Below are 18,435 nucleotides of genomic sequence, written 5' to 3' on the forward strand. Positions count from 1 at the left end.
CCCTCCAGAATGATGCTGCCCATAGTGATCAATTAAAATCAAGACCTTCCTCCAAAGACATACACACATGTCAACCTGTTCTAGATAATTTCAAATTAAGACTCAAATCCTCGATATGAACTCGAGTCGGAAGAGGCGATCGGATTCAAAATGGAGGGCCATGATCCAAAGGAACCAGAGCAGCTGAGGAAGCTGTTTATTGGTGGTCTGAGCTTTGAAACCACAGATGATAGCTTAGGAGAACATTTTGAGAAATGGGGCACACTTATAGACTGTGTGGTAATGAGAGATCCTCAAACAGAACGTTCCAGAGGCTTTGGTTTTGTGACCTACTCTTGTGTGGAAGAGGTGGATGCTGCAATGTGTGCCCGGCCACACAAGGTTGATGGACATGTGGTGGGACCAAAGAGAGTCATTTCTAGAGAGGAGTCTGTGAAGCCTGGGGCCCATTTAAAGGTGAAGAAAAGCTTTGTTGTGGGTATTAAAGAAGATACAGAAGAATATAATCTGAGAGACTACTTTGAAAAGTATGGCAAGATCGAAACCACAGAAGTTATGGAAGACAGGCAGAGCAGGAAAGAGAGGATTTGCTTTTGTAACTTCTGGTGATCATGACACAGTTGATAAAATTGCTGTTCAGAAATTACCACACTATTAATGGGCATAATTGTGACGTGAAAAAGTAGCATTATAAACAAGAGATGCCGTCTGATGGATCACAGAGAGGACATGGAGGTGGATCTGGCAACTTTATGGGTCATGGAGGAAACTTTGGTGGAAGAGGAGGCTATGGTGGTGGAGGTGGTGGCAGCACAGGCGGTTATGGAAGTGGTGATGGTGGATACCATGGATTTGGAGGTGATGCTGGGAGCTATGGTGGTGGTCCTGATTACAGTAATAGAAAGGTTGTGGAGATGGTGGACAGAGTTATGGAAACCAAGATGGCGGATGTGATGGTGGAGGAGGATGATTTGATGGTTACAATGAAGGAGGATATTTTGGTGGACGTAACTATGGTGGTAGTGGGAACTATAATGACTTTGGAATTACAGTGGACAGCAACAATCAAATCATGGACCCATGAAGGGGGACAGTTTTGGTGGAAGAAGCTCAGGCAGTCTATGGTGGTGGCTACGGGTCTGGAGGTGAAAGTGGTGGCTATGGTAGCAGAAGGTTTTAAAATAAAACAGAAATGAGCTACAGTTCTCAGCAGGAGAGAGAGCAAGATGTTGTCAGGAAAGCTGCAGGTTACTTTGAGACAGTCATCCCAAATGCATGAGAGGAACTGTAAAATCCACAGAAGGAACGATGATCCATGGTCAGAAAAGTCACTGCAGCTTAAACAGGAAGTCCTTCTTGTTCAGGACGCTCACAGTCACAGTTTGCAAAGAGTGCAGCTATCGATTAATGCATTGTAGTAACAATTAGATGTACACTCCCAAGGTCTTTTACCTGTTGTCGCTTTGTCTTTTTCTTTTCATTACGTCAGGTACACTGTCCTGGAAATTGAGGCAGTGACACCAGGAATTAAAAATTAAGGAATTTTTAACTTTTCAATATTTGTGTAGTTCAGTTTTTCTACATTTTAGTACAGAAACTTTAACAAAATGAAGTTTCGAAGGGGTTTCCTTGTGAGTTAACAAGTAAAGAAGATCATCGTTAATTACGATTTTGTCTGAATTTTGCTAAAGTTAACTGTAAAGAAACACCCACTGACTTGCAGTTTAAGGGGAATCTATTCTCTCCGTTTCCAAAACTGTGATGAATGGGTGCTGACATGTGGAGAGAATAGATATTTGTGTGTTTGCAATGTGTGTTTTAGATAATTAGGATTGGGTAATAAAAAAATAGCATATTTGTGAACTTAATAGCATTAATATTACCTTCAAATGAAAAAGATCTCAAAAATTGGAAAAAAAAGACTCAATTCCCAATTAAGGCTTTCTTTCCAGGTAAATCTAGGTTCTGTCAAGCTGACACAGTTGGTCAGCCCAGTAAGTAGCTTACCAACTGCATAGGTATGGCTTGTGGTACAATGTTTCCCTAGCATATGAAAAACCCTGGATCTGATCCATAACACCACATAAGCCAAGCAAACAGCACTGCCTTATGATGCTGTCCACAGTCCAGTTGACCTTGCTTTCCCCTCTATCGAGTATGGGGTTCTGCTTAATGTTTACTTTCTAACTAATTGACTTGAGATGTTTATTCTAGTCGGTAGCTTCTCTCCCAATACTCATTCTCCATTTTAATGCTCATGGTGTCCTCAGTTTGGCTAGTAGGGCCCCTTAAGCTCCCCTGTGTCCTTTTGAGGCACCGGCCAAGTTCTTTGAGCATTATGCTACTTTCTACCATGAGACATTCTAGGCTCATCTACTTCTTTGCCCCTGACTGGATTTGGTTCTTTCCCCAAGGAGGGCATACATGTTTTGATGACTAGCATTAACTGTCATCTTGCTAAAAATCGAGAGTCACCTGCAAGACAGCCTCTGGGCGTGCCTCAGAAGAATTAGCTTGATGGCTTTAGTTTAGCTGGGATGGCCTGTCCACTACTACTGTGTGTAGTGTTATACCCTAGGCAGATTCCTGAACTGTAATAGAGAGAGGGAGAGAGGGAGGGAAGGAGACAGAGAGACAGAGACATAGAGAGAGACAGAGACACAGAAAGAGACAGAGAGAGGGAGGGATGGAGGGAAGGAGGGAAGGAAGAAGACAGAGAGACAGAGACATAGAAAGACACAGAGACATAGAGACAGGGACACAGAAAGAGACGGGGGAGGAAGGGAGGAAGAGAGGAAGGAAGGGAGAGAGGAGGTAGGGAAAGAGAAAAGGGGGGACAGGGAGAGGGAGGGAGAGCTGAGATGTTGTATCTTTTCTGCCTGTGAACAGAATCTGACCAGTTGCTGCTACAGGCTCCTGCTGTCATGACTTCTCTACCATGGTGATGTGCCTTGAACTATAGCCAAAATAAACCTTTCCTCCCTCCCTCTTGGGGAGGTGGGGGTGAGGGTCAGACTATTTTATCACAGAAACTGGAAAAGAAACGCAGACACATGCATGTCAATACATATCGGTATTTAGTTATGACATGGAGGGAGTTCCACACCCCACGAGTTCCTGACAGACAATCTTCCAGTTCTAACCCAGTCCTCAGAGCTTTCACTTTTCCCTCCCCCACTTAAAAGTTCCTCCTCATCCTCAACCCGTCCAGTTTATCTCTTTGTTCTCTCGGTCCCCTCTCTCTTTCTGAGAAAAGACTGAGCAAAAAGACCCGAGGGCAGAATGCTCTTGTGAGATAATTTACTGTTGAGAAAATGATTCCCTAACATTTTTAGTCCTCTCAGGTGAACGCAAGCACAGAGGCAGAAGAGTAGAAGAAGGAAGGATTGTGGGAAAAGGTTTAAAAGTGTGGATAAAAAGCTTTCTATAAAGAAATCAGAAGCCTCGCATCGAACCAAGCCAACGTTTAGATGGAAAAATCGAAGAAGAAACATCGAGAGAAACTGAAAACTATGTGTTTGTATCTGGAATGGACCCCACTGAAGAGCAATTCATTAAGCGCCTGTAATATAAATTAGTTATTAAATCTAAAAATTAAAATTAATTCTCATGAAAAATAGAAACAGGAACTGAACAACCTTGTAATTGGCCGTGTGTCATTTATGACAGGGATGCATTCTGGGATTTGTGCCTCTGTGGGGCTTCCAATCAAGCTCATATCAGAGTGTTTGTCCACAGACTAATATGGCACGACACCACTAGGTTATATCTCTCAAACTGTGTCCCTTGTCCATGTGACTCATGACTGTCCAGACTGTCTCTGTATTGTCTGTGACAGTATATTTTGAGGTGGAGATTTCTGGCTGTGTCGTGTGACGTTTTGCTGACCGGTGAGAGGACACATAATGTTTGGAAAGAGTGTAAGTAGGACCCAACAGTAGGGCACTTGCACTGCTGGCTGTGTAACGCTTCCTCAGTCTCCTGTCTTTGCTGATCTTCACTCTGTTGAGAGAGGAGCAGCAGAGAACTTCTCCTGGCATTCCAGCTGGTTTTGGTTTCTCCTGGTGACTCATGACTGCTGGATCGTGCCACTGCTGCTGATTTGTGTCTGTGACACTTTCAGTCTGGGCTGTGGGTATGACAATGAAGACTGGAATTGTCCCAAAGCACTACTTCTGAACAGGTCCACATCCCCTTGTCCTCTTTACCATCATTTCTCTCCTACCTTTGGACAGTAAGATAGAAGGGGGTAGGAGGTCGGAACATTTGAGAACCCTTATTAAAGTAGGTTTTGAAAAACCTAAGCCTACAATATCTAAAGTACAAAGAAGCAAAATACATAAAAAATGGGGGGGCCAGCAAAATGGATCGGTGGGTAAAGACGCTTGCAACCAAGTCAGGATGACCTGAGTTCAATCCAGCCATAAATGCCAGATAAAACTTAGACGGTTTTAGGGATCGATTCCCAGGAACCACCCTCTGGGTGAAGGCACAGTGTGAGCACAAGAGCAAAGGATCTGAAGCCGCAGGATCTTCCTTCCTACCGGGAGCTTCAGCTCCAGGAAGCAAAAGCTCCAGGACCCGATCCCAGTCGGGGAAGGTGGCGAAGAGCAACTCCGCTGGATGAACGGTTTAAGTACAAATGATTCGTGACTACTAACCATAGCTTCCGAAACCCTGATGCTTGGAAAGAACCAGTTTAGAGACAAGGATTTTTGGTTCACCGATGAGTCTTTCCAAACGTTAGCAAACAGACAATTCCCGTGGTATTTAAGCCTTCTCAGAGCATAGAGGACGGCGGCGGCTTCCTGGTTAATTTTCAAAAGCTTGCATGGCTCTCAAACGAAAACTTAAGGTAAGTACAAAAAAGCATGAAAAGGAAAACTAAAAAATTAATACCACTTGTTATTTTAATCTATCACTCTAGCTAAAATAATAGAGAATCCAGCAGTGTATTAAAAGAATAATATTCCATGACCAAATAAGGCTTGTTCCAGGAATGGAGCAGGACTCAATCTTCTTAAATCAATACACATTAACACAGAAATAAGCCAAAACATATGAGTATCTCGAGGGAAACTAGATGGATAAAAAAAATATTCAGCAGTCATTTCTTACTTATTTTAAACTGGAAATAAAAACATACTCCCCTAACCAAGTCTGGAATATTTGTCCTGGATCGAATTTGAATATTTAGTTTGGATCAAATTCCAAATTGGACAGTAAGACAATAGATCAGTCTCTTTTAAAAATCAAACATAGGATACAACGATTAATAGTCACTTTTATTAATATACGGTCATTCTAAAATGTGCAGTAAATTAAAGGAAATTATAGAAATCATGAAACAGCAATATACAACTACATTATTTGAAAATCGTGACCTTTTCCCTACAAAGGCAGCTTTAAAACAAACAGCTAATTAGGGGGAAAGACAGGTAACTGCAAGTCAGACTCCCAAATCTACATCCTCTAAGCCATGAATACAGAGGTAGAAGAGATTGTTCTAAAAGGTTGCCACAGATGCAGCAAAGCAGTTAAGATAACCTTTGAGATTCCAACCCATCAAAGCTGTCTGTCAATGACAGAGAAGATGTAAAATAGAATACTAGAAACTATCGATAGTACAAAATAAGATTGACCGAAGACCAGAAAGTGAAAAGAAATCAAAGCTGCTGATAAACTGCTAGCCACACCCCTCTGATGCCAGCCACGCCCCTCTGATGCCAGCCACGCCCCTCTGATGCAAGCCACGCCTCTCTGATGCCAGTCACGCCCCTCTGATGCCAGCCACACCCCTCTGCTGCTAGCCACATCCCTCTGTAGGTGAGTTCAGATCTGTAGTGGAACCAATCTATGCTTAACCCCGATTAGTTTACAAATAAATGAGATTCACACTATGGTTGTTTACTTAGCTATGACAGTTACTGGGGAGTAACCCCTAATCTACTTTTCTAACTGCTGACCTGGCTACTTCCCCAGCGGTGTACCCCAAATACTTGCTGTTTCTCCTGGCCATATGCTCATGGTGCATCTTCCCTCATAGTGGCTTCCTCCTCTCCTCTCATTCTTCCTCCTTCCCTCCCCGTCTCACCTCATTCCTCTCTCTTCTCCACCCCCAACCAGTTAACTCGAAACCCACCTACTTCTAATACCTCTAATAATCGGCTGTGGCCAATTTCATTTGACCAATAGTTTTAAATCAAGGAACAAGGTTTGCATATGCTTTTGTTTCTGAATATATATCTTATTGGTTCATTGTCCTTAGTGTTGACTTTCATCATGACAATGTTTGCTTTTTAAGATTTGTTTTTGTTTTTGTTTTTAGTCATATGCATATGTGTGCATGGTAGATGAGATACACTCATGCATATGTGTGTATGTATGTGCATATGTGCACATGAGTGTAGGTGCCCCATCTACCAAGGTATCAGATCTCTCTATATCGGGAGCTCCAGGCAGTTGTGAGCTACCCAGCATGGGAGCCTAAAATACATCACTCCATGCCTTCCTGCCTTCCAGAGTTTCTGCTTAGAAATATGTCATTATTCAGATTCATGTGCCTTTTTATTTGACTAGATGCCCCCCACAACTTTCTACATATTTCCTTTTTTCACATGGTGCTTTGGCTATGCTGTGACACAGAGGCTCTTCTCTGGTCTTGCATGTTTGTGTTTTAAATGACCTGGATGGCCGTTTCTTTACTTAGATTTGAGAAAGTGTCTCGAATGGTTTCTCTCTGCTTTTAGTCCAAAAGTCTCCCTTCTCTCTGCCTATGAGTAACAGGGTTGGTTGGTCTTTTCACAGTATTGCATAGAGTATGTATGTTTTATTCAGACTTTTTTATTGACTTACCTTTGTATTGTCTGAATTCCCAACCCATCCGCTTCATCTTCAAGATCTGATGCTCTGTCCTCTTCTGTCTGATTGATAGTTTCCACTGATTTTTTTGTTTGTTTGTTTTTTACTTATTGAACTTCTTATTTCCGGTACATCAGCTCGATCTCTTACAGTAAACCTATTTATTAAATTCCATACTCCTGTCCCGTATTGGCTCTTTTTCCATTCAGCTGTTTGTGTTCTCTTTTAATTTGTTCAGGAATTCGTGTTCTCCTTGATTTCCTTGAACATGCTTACAAATATTCTTTCCAATTACTCGTCTGGGATTTCATATAATTCGTTCTCATTGGAGGCCATTACTGTGGGATTAGCCAGTTTTTTCGAGAAGTCATGTTGCCCTGGTCTTTCATGTTTCTTGTGTTTTTGCACTGGGACTTGCACAATTGGGATTAGCTGGCTGCTTGGATTTCCTTCCTTAATCACCCACATTTATTTCGTGGACATGTTTGCAATGTAGAAATGAGACTAAGTCATAATAGGATTAAGATGCTGTTTCTCTCTGATAGATCAGGGGTGTAGTTCAGTAGTTAGACCTTCAAGTTTTGCTCAGAGCAGCAAGTCAACCTTCAGGACTACTCAGAGAGTAGAGCACTCTCTGGAGGAACGCTTACAACAAAGGGATAGGCCCGCTGTAGAAACACAGTGGTGATCACTCACAGGACAGACACCCCTTACTTCAGTAGTTTTAGGGAAAGACCCAAATGGTTCTGTGTGCACCAAGATGTTAGTTACTGAGGGACCCAAACAATAAGCAAAGGAAAACTAACAATAACGATTAGGATAGCAGAGAAAGAAATAAAGGAGTAAAAGGGGACAATAAGAGGTATGGGGAGATGATACAAGTCTAAGGTTAGAGGGGAAGAGGAAAAAGTAAAGGAACCTTAAAAGTCCCAGCTCTCAGGAGACTGAGGCACGGAGACCCATAACTCCAGGCCAGTCTGTGTTCTTTGGGAGAACCTATCCCAAAGCAGGATGGAAAGGGGGAAAGAAAGAATGAGGAGAGTGAACAAAACTGGCCCACTAAAATTATGTTAGACGTTAAACGGGGGAAGAATACCAGTAACGAAACAAGAACTGGATGGCAATGCAGAATCTGAATGGAGCCTCTTGCCTGGGTGCTGGTTCTGGTCTTGTTTCTGGACATTCTTTTCACGGACTCCCAAGACGCCAGTCTTAGCCCTGGGTGTTCTTTGGTGTTCAGTAGCAGATGCTGGTCTTGCTTCTGAATGCATGTGTCACATTGTGAACGTTAGTTCCATTCCCCAGTTGTCCTTTCCAAGATCTGGTCACATGTTCAGAACCCGTGTCTGCCTTGAGATATGAGGAAATAAGTCAGTCTATTAATACTTTAGCGTTTCATTCAGGAATAGTTTTTTATTGTTATTTTGTCTTTTTTTTTTTTTTCGGAGCTGAGGACAGAACCCAGGGCCTTGCTCTTGCTAGGCAAGCGCTCTACCACTGAGCTAAATCCCCAACCCAGGAATAGCTTTTTAAATTGTTGGGACAGTCTGTATATTTGGTATGCAAGTGGTAATAGGCTTTCTTTACGTTTGGGAAAAGTGAGAAAACGTGGAAAATTAGAGCGATTCCCTGTCACAGCATGCAATGGGATATGTGATGCGAATTGACAGATGTTAAAGACTTGGAGCTTTTCAGTGACACTAAACTTTCACCTAAGGTTTGCTGCATTTATCAGAACTTTCCAAGCATCTGGAAGGCTGCGTCTGTTCAAGCCATCTGAAGTGCCGAAAAGAAAATCAATGGTACCAAGATCATAAATATTGTTTTAATGATTGGAGGAATTTAATTAACTGAGGGGTAAGGGAAAATGACTGTTCAGAAGATTATCTCAGTTCATCTTGTATTAATTAAACTTGAGTCAGAGGAAAAGTTGTCATTTTTGTTTGTATTTCACTAACCTTATGACTAGGTTTGTAATGAATGTAAAAGGTTAAGGAAACGCCCAGTGTTCTAGCCATAATCTTAATAAATTTTTTAAAAATTCCTAATGTTAACATCTTCAAAATAATTTTCTGTAGGAACTGAGTTCAACCCCAGCCAGTATGGGGTTGCCTGCCTATCATCTCCACACTGGGGCAGTATAGACAAGGGGAGGCCTGGCCTGCTTGTCAGCGGTTACAACCAAAGTTGTGAACTCCAGATTCAGTGGGAAAACATTGTCTCAAAAAATAATATGGAGAATGAATGTCAACCACTGTCGTGTACATACATGCAAACATATGTTTGTTCATATACACGCACCAGTACACACGCATGCACACGCGTGTGCGTGCGCGCACACACACACACACACACACAAATGCATAATTACCTTTTGCACTGAAACTCCTTTGGAATAAGAAAAACCTCATGAATATTCTGAAAATTTTCTTATAATTAAAATTTCAAGTTTTTTATAACTAAAAACATAGGTGTCTTAGAGTTTCCATTGCTGCGAAGAGACACCATGACCAAGGCAACTCTTATAAAGGACATGTAACTAGGGCTGGCTTTCAGGTTCAGCAGATGAGTCCATTATCACCATGGCAGCATCCAGGTAGGGATGGTGCTAGAGAAGGAGCTTAGAGTTCTACATCTTATTCTGAAGGCAGAAACCAGAAAGACTGGCTTCCAGGCAGCCGGGGTGGGAGTGAGGGAGTGGGCACACTTTCTCCAACAAGGCCTAAGCAACTCCAACAAGGCCACACCTCCTAAAAGTGTCACTCTCTGGGCCAAGTATACTCAAACCATCTCAATGGGTCTCTGATAAGGGTTGAGAGGTACACTAATCTATAGGTACAAAGATAAAAACAGTGTTAACACCAAAGGCTGTGTTGATGTTCAGGTCTGAGCTGCCTCCAATGACTATGTCTATGTCCACAGTCCTACTGCAGCTGGGAACTATGTTTGAGGTCTGAACTGTGACCAGAAACCATCTGGAGGCCCATGCTCCATGCTCCTGCTGACTGAGAAGGCCATGGAGGCTGCTCTTGCTGTGATATTGATGACTACAGATGATTGAGAGGGAGGCACATGGAAGGCTTCGGTAACAATCTCTATTTTTACCAAACTCCCTCCCCTGCCCCCCAAAAAAATGCCTATACAGGAACCCACCAGAGAGAATTCTTAAGAAGTGTTATGGGGATGCTAAAGAGAAGTTCTTCACAACTGATGGCCTGAGGGAGGGAAGGGATTCCACTCTATTTAAGGGGCAGGCCACTGAGAGGTTGACCATGCTCTGCTGATATGGATGACACAAATTGGACTTTTTTTTATCCCTACTTTTACTTTTATTATTTTTGTTTGGAGGAGGAAGAGGTCACAAGGGTGCAGAACAGACACGGAAGGACTAGGAAGTGTGTATGGTCAGGATGCATGATGGGTAATCCTTAGAGAATCAATAAAAATACGCAATTTTTAAAAAGAGGAGAAAACTATGAAATGCCCAATGTAGGCCTACCACCCGTGTAGATTCTTTCAAAATATTAGAATCTTTTTCTACCATTATTATGAGTTCTCAGGGAGATGCTGATAACTTCAGAATGATAGCTGGGCCAGGGAAAAGATAAGGGAGGAAGAATGGATCTTATTAACATCAATATAGAACATTAGTCCATGTGGATCAATCATCAGCCCCTCCAACGTTTCCAGTAAAAAAAAAAAAAAAAAAAAAAAAACTTTAAAGGAGAGGAGTAAGAACTTAGGGGGAGAACAATAATACTTGTTTATTTAACAGGGTTTCTATTGCTATGATAAAATATTATGACCAGGGGCCAGCAGGGTGGCACACACCTTTAACCCAGTGCTCAGAAGACAGAGGCAAGTAGAACTCTGTGAGTTCAAGGCCAGTCTTCTCCACACAGTGAGTAGGACATCCAGGACTATATAGACAGACCAAGTCTCAAATAGATAGATAATAGACAGGCAGACAGGCAGACAGGCAGACAGGCAGACAGGCAGACAGGCAGACAGGCAGACAGACAGACAGGCAGGCAGACAGGCAGACAGGCAGACAGGCAGACAGGCAGGCAGGTAGACAGGCAGGTAGACAGGCAGGCAGACAGACAGGCAGGCAGACAGGCAGGCAGGCAGGCAGGCAGGCAGAGAGACAGGCAGGCAGGCAGGCAGATATAAGAGCAACTTTGGAAGGAAGAGGTTTATTTCATCTCATACTTGCACACAGTCCATCATCTAAGAAAGTTAGAGAAGGAACTCAAGGCAGGAACATGGAGACAGAAACTGATGGGGAAGCCACAGAGGAATGCTGCTTACTGGCTTACTCACCCTGCTTTCTTAAACCATCAGGACTGGAGCAGGGATAGCACCCCACAGTGGACTGGGACCTCTAATGCAAATCATTAATCAAGAAAATGCAATTACAGACTTGCTCACAAGCTAAGCTAGTAGGGGCATTTTCTCAATTGAGGCTGCTCCTTCCAATGACTCTCTAGCTTGAGTCAAGTTGACAAAAATAAAAACAAAACAAAAACAAAACCAACCTCTATGTGCTTGGGTATAGAACCATCTATTGGAGCATGGGTAGCCTCTCAGGGACCTCATCCCTGAACAAAAACTGATTCTCTGGACCCCAGGAGTTGTTTATTACCAACAGCTCATCAGATTGAATTCCATGAGCCCCCGCATCCATGCTAGGATTTTGTCTGGCTTGATGTTGTACAGCTCTTATATGTAGTTAAAGTGGTTTGTGTTCATGTGTGCAATGTTTCTGTCATGTCTAGCCATGCGCTCTTTTCCATGATGGTCCCTGAGCCATGAGATTTCACAGAGTCCCCATTCATGCATGAGAACTCTCAAATTTGCTATTCTCTTACATGTTAACGAGTTGTGGGTCTATTAGTTACCGTCTACTACAAAAAGAAGCTTCTCTGATGAGGGATGAGAGGTGCACTAATCGATGGGAATCAAGATAAGAACTTAGGTCAGAGGTTCTCAATTGTGAACCCTTTGGGGGGGTCACAAATCAGATATCCTACATATCAGATATTTACATCGCTATCCATAACAGTAGCAAAATTACAGTTATGAAGTAGCAATAAAATAATTGTATGGTTGGGGGTCACCACAACATGAGGAACTGTATTAAAGGGTCACCAGGTTAGGAAGCTTGGTAACCACTGACTTAGAAGATAGAATAATAATACTATGTCCGTTTAGCAGAATAGTAATGCTAGGGTTTTCCTACTATGCACGAGCTCCACCTTGTGGAATGGGCTTTCAAGCAGAAGGTGGTTGGTTATGCCCGTGACATCTGTGTCACTACTGCACCAGTGCCAAACCAGTCATTGTTGTAGTACATGGGTTCATAGCAGAGTAAGTCTGTTCATGAGTTTTCTCCCCCAGGTTGCACACATACAACCATGCAGCACTGTGAAAGCTAGCCGATCGGAATAAAACTACCAGGTCTGTACCAGATTGATTTCTCTATGTTCCGAGTCAATAATGTGGTGTCCTTAGCAACAAGGTTGGAAGAGCAAGTTCAGAAGGGCAAGCATGATCCACGGGCAGTAGCCAATAGCACATAACTCCCATTATTATAGTGTATATGTGATTTAAACATTAAAATAATCCCCCCTTAGGCTGTAAAAAAAATGACATTTCAGGAAAATTGATGGAACTGGAAATTGTTATGTTAAGTGAAATATGTCAGACTCAAAGCCAAACTTATGTCTTTTCCCTCAGATGCAGAACCTAAATTGATATTTTATATGCATATGTATATGCATGCTATCACTACTTTTATTTAATTCTAGGGAATCCTAAAATTTCCTCCTTGATTTCTTCAGGGCCTTCTGTTTATTCGGAAGTGTGCTACTGGTTTTCAGCTTTTGTAGTTCTGTGGTTTCTCTTGCTTTCAAATTTGTAACTTTCAAATTTTGTTCTATGGCTTGCAAAAAAACAAGGGTTCGGGCTGGAGAGATAGCTCAGCGGTTAAGAGCACTGACTGCTCTTCCAGGGGTCCTGAGTTCAAATCCCAGCAACCACATGGTGGCTCACAACCACCTGTAATGAGATCTGATGCCTTCTTCTGGTGTGTCTGAAGTCACCAACATGTACTCATATGTAAAATAAATTAATCTTAAAAAAAAAACCAAGGGTTCATTCCATCTCTTAAAAATTTCTTAAGACTTGCTTTGCAGCCTATAATGTGATCGATTTTGGAGCTCCATGTGGCACTGTGAATAACCTCTATTCCCTATCTGTTAGATGGGACATTCTTCAGGAGCGTTAGAGCCTTTTGATCTATAGGGTAATTTCTCTCCAAGGTGTCTTTGCTAAGATTTAGTTTGGATAACTTACCTAAAGATGACCATGGAGAGGTGAAGTCTCTCACCATTGTCCTATCAGAGTCTACCTGGTCCGTCCTGTTTCCTTAGGGCGTTTGATGAAATTGAGAAACTCTAACGTTCACTGCGTAAATTCTCACCATTGCTTTACCTCATGAAGAATCAGTCCCTCTATCAACCTATTAACATTAACCTTTCCCACACCCTCTGTAGTTTGAAGTTCAAGTCTGCTTTATCAGAAGTGAGGATGTCGGCTTGCTTGTGGCTTTTGATTCTCTTTCAGGAGGCTTCTTTTCCTTGCCCTCCCCACCTTTTTCTCTGTCGTTTTCAAGTATCCTGTCACTGCCTTTGAGATCCAGCAAGATCTTTCTCTCTTCATCTCTTCAACTATCCTTCTCTTATTCTGATCTGTTTCTTATGCTTCAGTTTTTCCCATCACTGGTCCTGCACGAATGCTGTGCTGATCTTTGTACTTAAGACACGGCATTGCAATGCTGGCCTCGTAATGATTCTGCCTTAACCAATCAGTATACTGCAGAGCTTGACCGCAGGCAGTAACTCTGGGTGACAGCCCCGGGTCACTTTAGCTGTGGGAGACACGTAGAGGTGTAGGCACTCATTCACAGTTCATTCTAAACAATACGCCCACGGAGAGTTTAGGACAAATCTGGGTTTGGATCGCCCTCTAGTGTTGAAACAGTGACAACAAACAAAAGTGGCCTCGTGGCAAATCCAGTCTTAGGGTGACAGCTAGTGCTGAAAATGTGTGAGTGACTTACAGTGTCCCAATACTGTGACTACAATAATCGGCCTGCTTAGAATTTCTGGAAAAGTAAACACAGATTGCAATAAATGCATGATTTTAACGCACAGATTGCATTGCCCACCGAGCAACATGGAGAACTTCCGGTGAAAAGAGACTAATAGGAATTGGTAAAGAAACTAGAGGAAGGGGAAGAGAAAGGAACACAGGCAGTAGAAAACAGATATAACCAATGTCTGCTTTCATGTATGGAAAGGTCAGTGAATCCCATTTCCGGGTACTAGAAATATGTGTTAATTAAAAATTTCCAAGACTGGGGAGAGTGGGAAAAAAAAAAACCTTTCCATGAACCATGACCCCATCTAAAAGTGAAAGTGAGGTACAGAAACCAGTCATAACCAACAGAGATAAAGCCTAAAACGTGGGTTTAGAGCAGCCGTGCAGTGGTTTGAGTGAGAAATGTCCCCCGCAGGCCCCAGTGTTTGAACACGTAGTCTCCAGGTGGTGGCGCTGTTTGGGGAGGTTTGGAAGTGTGGTTTCCTGGAAAGAGACCGTCAAGGGAAAGGGGAGGCTTTGAGGGAATAGAGCTCCACCACTGCTTTCAGTTTGCTTTCTCTGCTTCCCGCTTACGTTTGAAGTTGTGCGCTCAGCTTCCTGGTGTTGCTATCCTGTCTGCTACTTGCTACCATAACTTCTGCCATGACTGACTCTTATCCCTCTGGAACCATGAATCCAAATAAAGTCTTTCTAATATAAGTTTCCTTGTTCGTGGTGTTTTATCACAGCAACTGAAAAGGTAGCTAATAAAAACTATTGAGGAGAGACACCGCCGGAACCTGAAAGAAACAGACCAGATAAACAGTTCTCTGCACCCAAATCCCGTGGGAGGGAGAGCTAAACCTTCAGAGAGGCAGACAAGCCTGGGAAACCAGAAGTGACTGCTCCCTGCACACACATCTCGGACGCCAGAGGAAAAAGCCAAAGACCATCTGGAACCCTGGTGCACTGAAGTTCCCGGAAGGGGCGGCACAGGTCTTCCTGGTTGCTGCCGCTGCAGAGAGCCCCTGGGCAGCACCCCACGAGCGAACCTGAGCCTCGGGACCACAGGTAAGACCAAATTTTCTGCTGCAAGAAAGCTGCCTGGTGAGCTTGGGACACATGGAAGCAGAATTTCTCTAGGACCGGGCACGTTCTGTGTTTACCGGAAGTCCCACACCCGCGGATCCCGGCCCGCAGCAGCTCTCTGCTCCCAGACCCGGTGAGAGAGAGACCCAACCGCCTGGTCAGGTGGGCACTCCTGAGGCTGCAGAGCGGAAGAGACCACCAACTCTGCTCACCCCTGCCCACATCCCTGGCCCAAGAGGAAACTGTATAAGGCCTCTGGGCTCCCGTGGGGAAGGGCCCAGGAGCGGCAGGACCCCTGTGCCTGAGACACCGCCGGAACCTGAAAGAAACAGACCGGATAAACAGTTCTCTGCACCCAAATCCCGTGGGAGGGAGAGCTAAACCTTCAGAGAGGCAGACAAGCCTGGGAAACCAGAAGTGACTGCTCCCTGCACACACATCTCGGACGCCAGAGGAAAAAGCCAAAGACCATCTGGAACCCTGGTGCACTGAAGTTCCCGGAAGGGGCGGCACAGGTCTTCCTGGTTGCTGCCGCTGCAGAGAGCCCGTGGGGAGCACCCCACGAGCGAACCTGAGCCTCGGGACCACAGGTAAGACCAAATTTTCTGCTGCAAGAAAGCTGCCTGGTGAACTCAAGACACAGGCCCACAGGAACAGCTGAAGACCTGTAGAGAGGAAAAACTACACGCCAGAAAGCAGAACACTCTGTCCCCATAACTGACTGAAAGAGAGGAAAACAGGTCTACAGCACTCCTGTCACACAGGCTTATAGGACAGTCTAGCCACTGTCAGAAATAGCAGAACAAAGTAACACTAGAGATAATCTGATGGCGAGAGGCAAGCGCAGGAACCCAAGCAACAGAAACCAAGACTACATGCCATCATCGGAGCCCAATTCTCCCACCAAAACAAACATGGAATATCCAAACACACCAGAAAAGCAAGATCTAGTTACAAAATCATATATGATCATGATGCTGGAGGACTTCAAGAAAGACATGAACACACTTAGGGAAGCACAGGAAAACATTAATAAACAAGTAGAAGCCTACAGAGAGGAATCGCAAAAATCCCTGAAAGAATTCCAGGAAAACACAATCAAACAGTTGAAGGAATTAAAAATGGAAATAGAAGCAATCAAGAAAGAACACATGGAAACAACCCTGGATATAGAAAACCAAAAGAAGAGACAAGGAGCTGTAGATACAAGCCTCACCAACAGAATTCAAGAGATGGAAGAGAGAATCTCAGGAGCAGAAGATTCCATAGAAATCATTGACTCAACTGTCAAAGATAATGTAAAGCGGAAAAAGCTACTGGTCCAAAACATACAGGAAATCCAGGACTCAATGAGAAGATCAAACCTAAGGATAATAGGTATAGAAGAGAGTGAAGACTCCCAGCTCAAAGGACCAGTAAATATCTTCAACAAAATCATAGAAGAAAACTTCCCTAACCTAAAAAAAAGAGATACCCATAGACATACAAGAAGCCTACAGAACTCCAAATAGATTGGACCAGAAAAGAAACACCTCCCGTCACATAATTGTCAAAACACCAAACGCACAAAATAAAGAAAGAATATTAAAAGCAGTAAGGGAAAAAGGTCAAGTAACATATAAAGGGAGACCTATCAGAATCACACCAGACTTCTCGCCAGAAACTATGAAGGCCAGAAGATCCTGGACTGATGTCATACAGACCCTAAGAGAACACAAATGCCAGCCCAGGTTACTGTATCCAGCAAAACTCTCAATTAACATTGATGGAGAAACCAAGATATTCCATGACAAAACCAAATTTACACAATATCTTTCTACAAATCCAGCACTACAAAGGATAATAAATGGTAAAGCCCAACATAAGGAGGCAAGCTATACCCTAGAAGAAGCAAGAAACTAATCGTCTTGGCAACAAAACAAAGAGAATGAAAGCACACAAACATAACCTCACATCCAAATATGAATATAAAGGGAAGCAATAATCACTATTCCTTAATATCTCTCAATATCAATGGCCTCAACTCCCCAATAAAAAGACATAGGTTAACAAACTGGATACGCAATGAGGACCCTTCATTCTGCTGCCTACAGGAAACACACCTCAGAGACAAAGACAGACACTACCTCAGAGTGAAAGGCTGGAAAACAACTTTCCAAGCAAATGGTCAGAAGAAGCAAGCTGGAGTAGCCATTCTAATATCAAATAAAATCAATTTCCAACTAAAAGTCATCAAAAAAGATAAGGAAGGACACTTCATATTCATCAAAGGAAAAATCCACCAAGATGAACTCTCAATCCTAAATATCTATGCCCCAAATACAAGGGCACCTACATACGTAAAAGAAACCTTACTAAAGCTCAAAACACACATTGCACCTCACACAATAATAGTGGGAGACTTCAACACCCCACTCTCATCAATGGACAGATCATGGAAACAGAAATTAAACAGTGATGTCGACAGACTAAGAGAAGTCATGAGCCAAATGGACTTAACGGATATTTATAGAACATTCTATCCTAAAGCAAAAGGATATACCTTCTTCTCAGCTCCTCATGGTACTTTCTCCAAAATTGACCATATAATTGGTCAAAAAACGGGCCTCAACAGGTACAGAAAGATAGAGATAATCCCATGCATGCTATCGGACCACCACGGCCTAAAACTGGTCTTCAATAACAATAAGGGAAGAATGCCCACATATACGTGGAAATTGAACAATGCTCTACTCAATGATAACCTGGTCAAGGAAGAAATAAAGAAAGAAATTAAAAACTTTTTAGAATTTAATGAAAATGAAGATACAACATACCCAAACTTATGGGACACAATGAAAGCTGTGCTAAGAGGAAAACTCATAGCGCTGAGTGCCTGCAGAAAGAAACAGGAAAGAGCATATGTCAGCAGCTTGACAGCACACCTAAAAGCTCTAGAACAAAAAGAAGCAAATACACCCAGGAGGAGTAGAAGGCAGGAAATAATCAAACTCAGAGCTGAAATCAACCAAGTAGAAACAAAAAGGACCATAGAAAGAATCAACAGAACCAAAAGTTGGTTCTTTGAGAAAATCAACAAGATAGATAAACCCTTAGCCAGACTAACGAGAGGACACAGAGAGTGCGTCCAAATTAACAAAATTAGAAATGAAAAGGGAGACATAACTACAGATTCAGAGGAAATTCAAAAAATCATCAGATCTTACTATAAAAACCTATATTCAACAAAATTTGAAAATCTTCAGGAAATGGACAATTTCCTAGACAGATACCAGGTATCGAAGTTAAATCAGGAACAGATAAACCAGTTAAACAACCCCATAACTCCTAAGGAAATAGAAG

At 42.8% G+C, this 18,435-nt stretch overlaps 1 protein-coding gene and 1 pseudogene; both read left to right on the forward strand.

Annotated features, from left to right (window-relative positions):
- Window positions 1-18,435, forward strand: part of Erich1 (glutamate-rich 1) — a gene marked incomplete at its 5' end in the record, with an annotated part of 52,793,804 nt that overhangs the window by 45,866,056 nt on the left and 6,909,313 nt on the right.
- Window positions 151-1,180, forward strand: Hnrnpa1-ps35 (heterogeneous nuclear ribonucleoprotein A1, pseudogene 35; annotated as a pseudogene).

This window comes from Rattus norvegicus, chromosome 16 (assembly GCF_021556685.1).
Source record: "Rattus norvegicus strain SHRSP/BbbUtx chromosome 16, alternate assembly SHRSP_T2T, whole genome shotgun sequence".
In the NCBI taxonomy this organism is placed as follows: domain Eukaryota; kingdom Metazoa; phylum Chordata; class Mammalia; order Rodentia; family Muridae; genus Rattus; species Rattus norvegicus.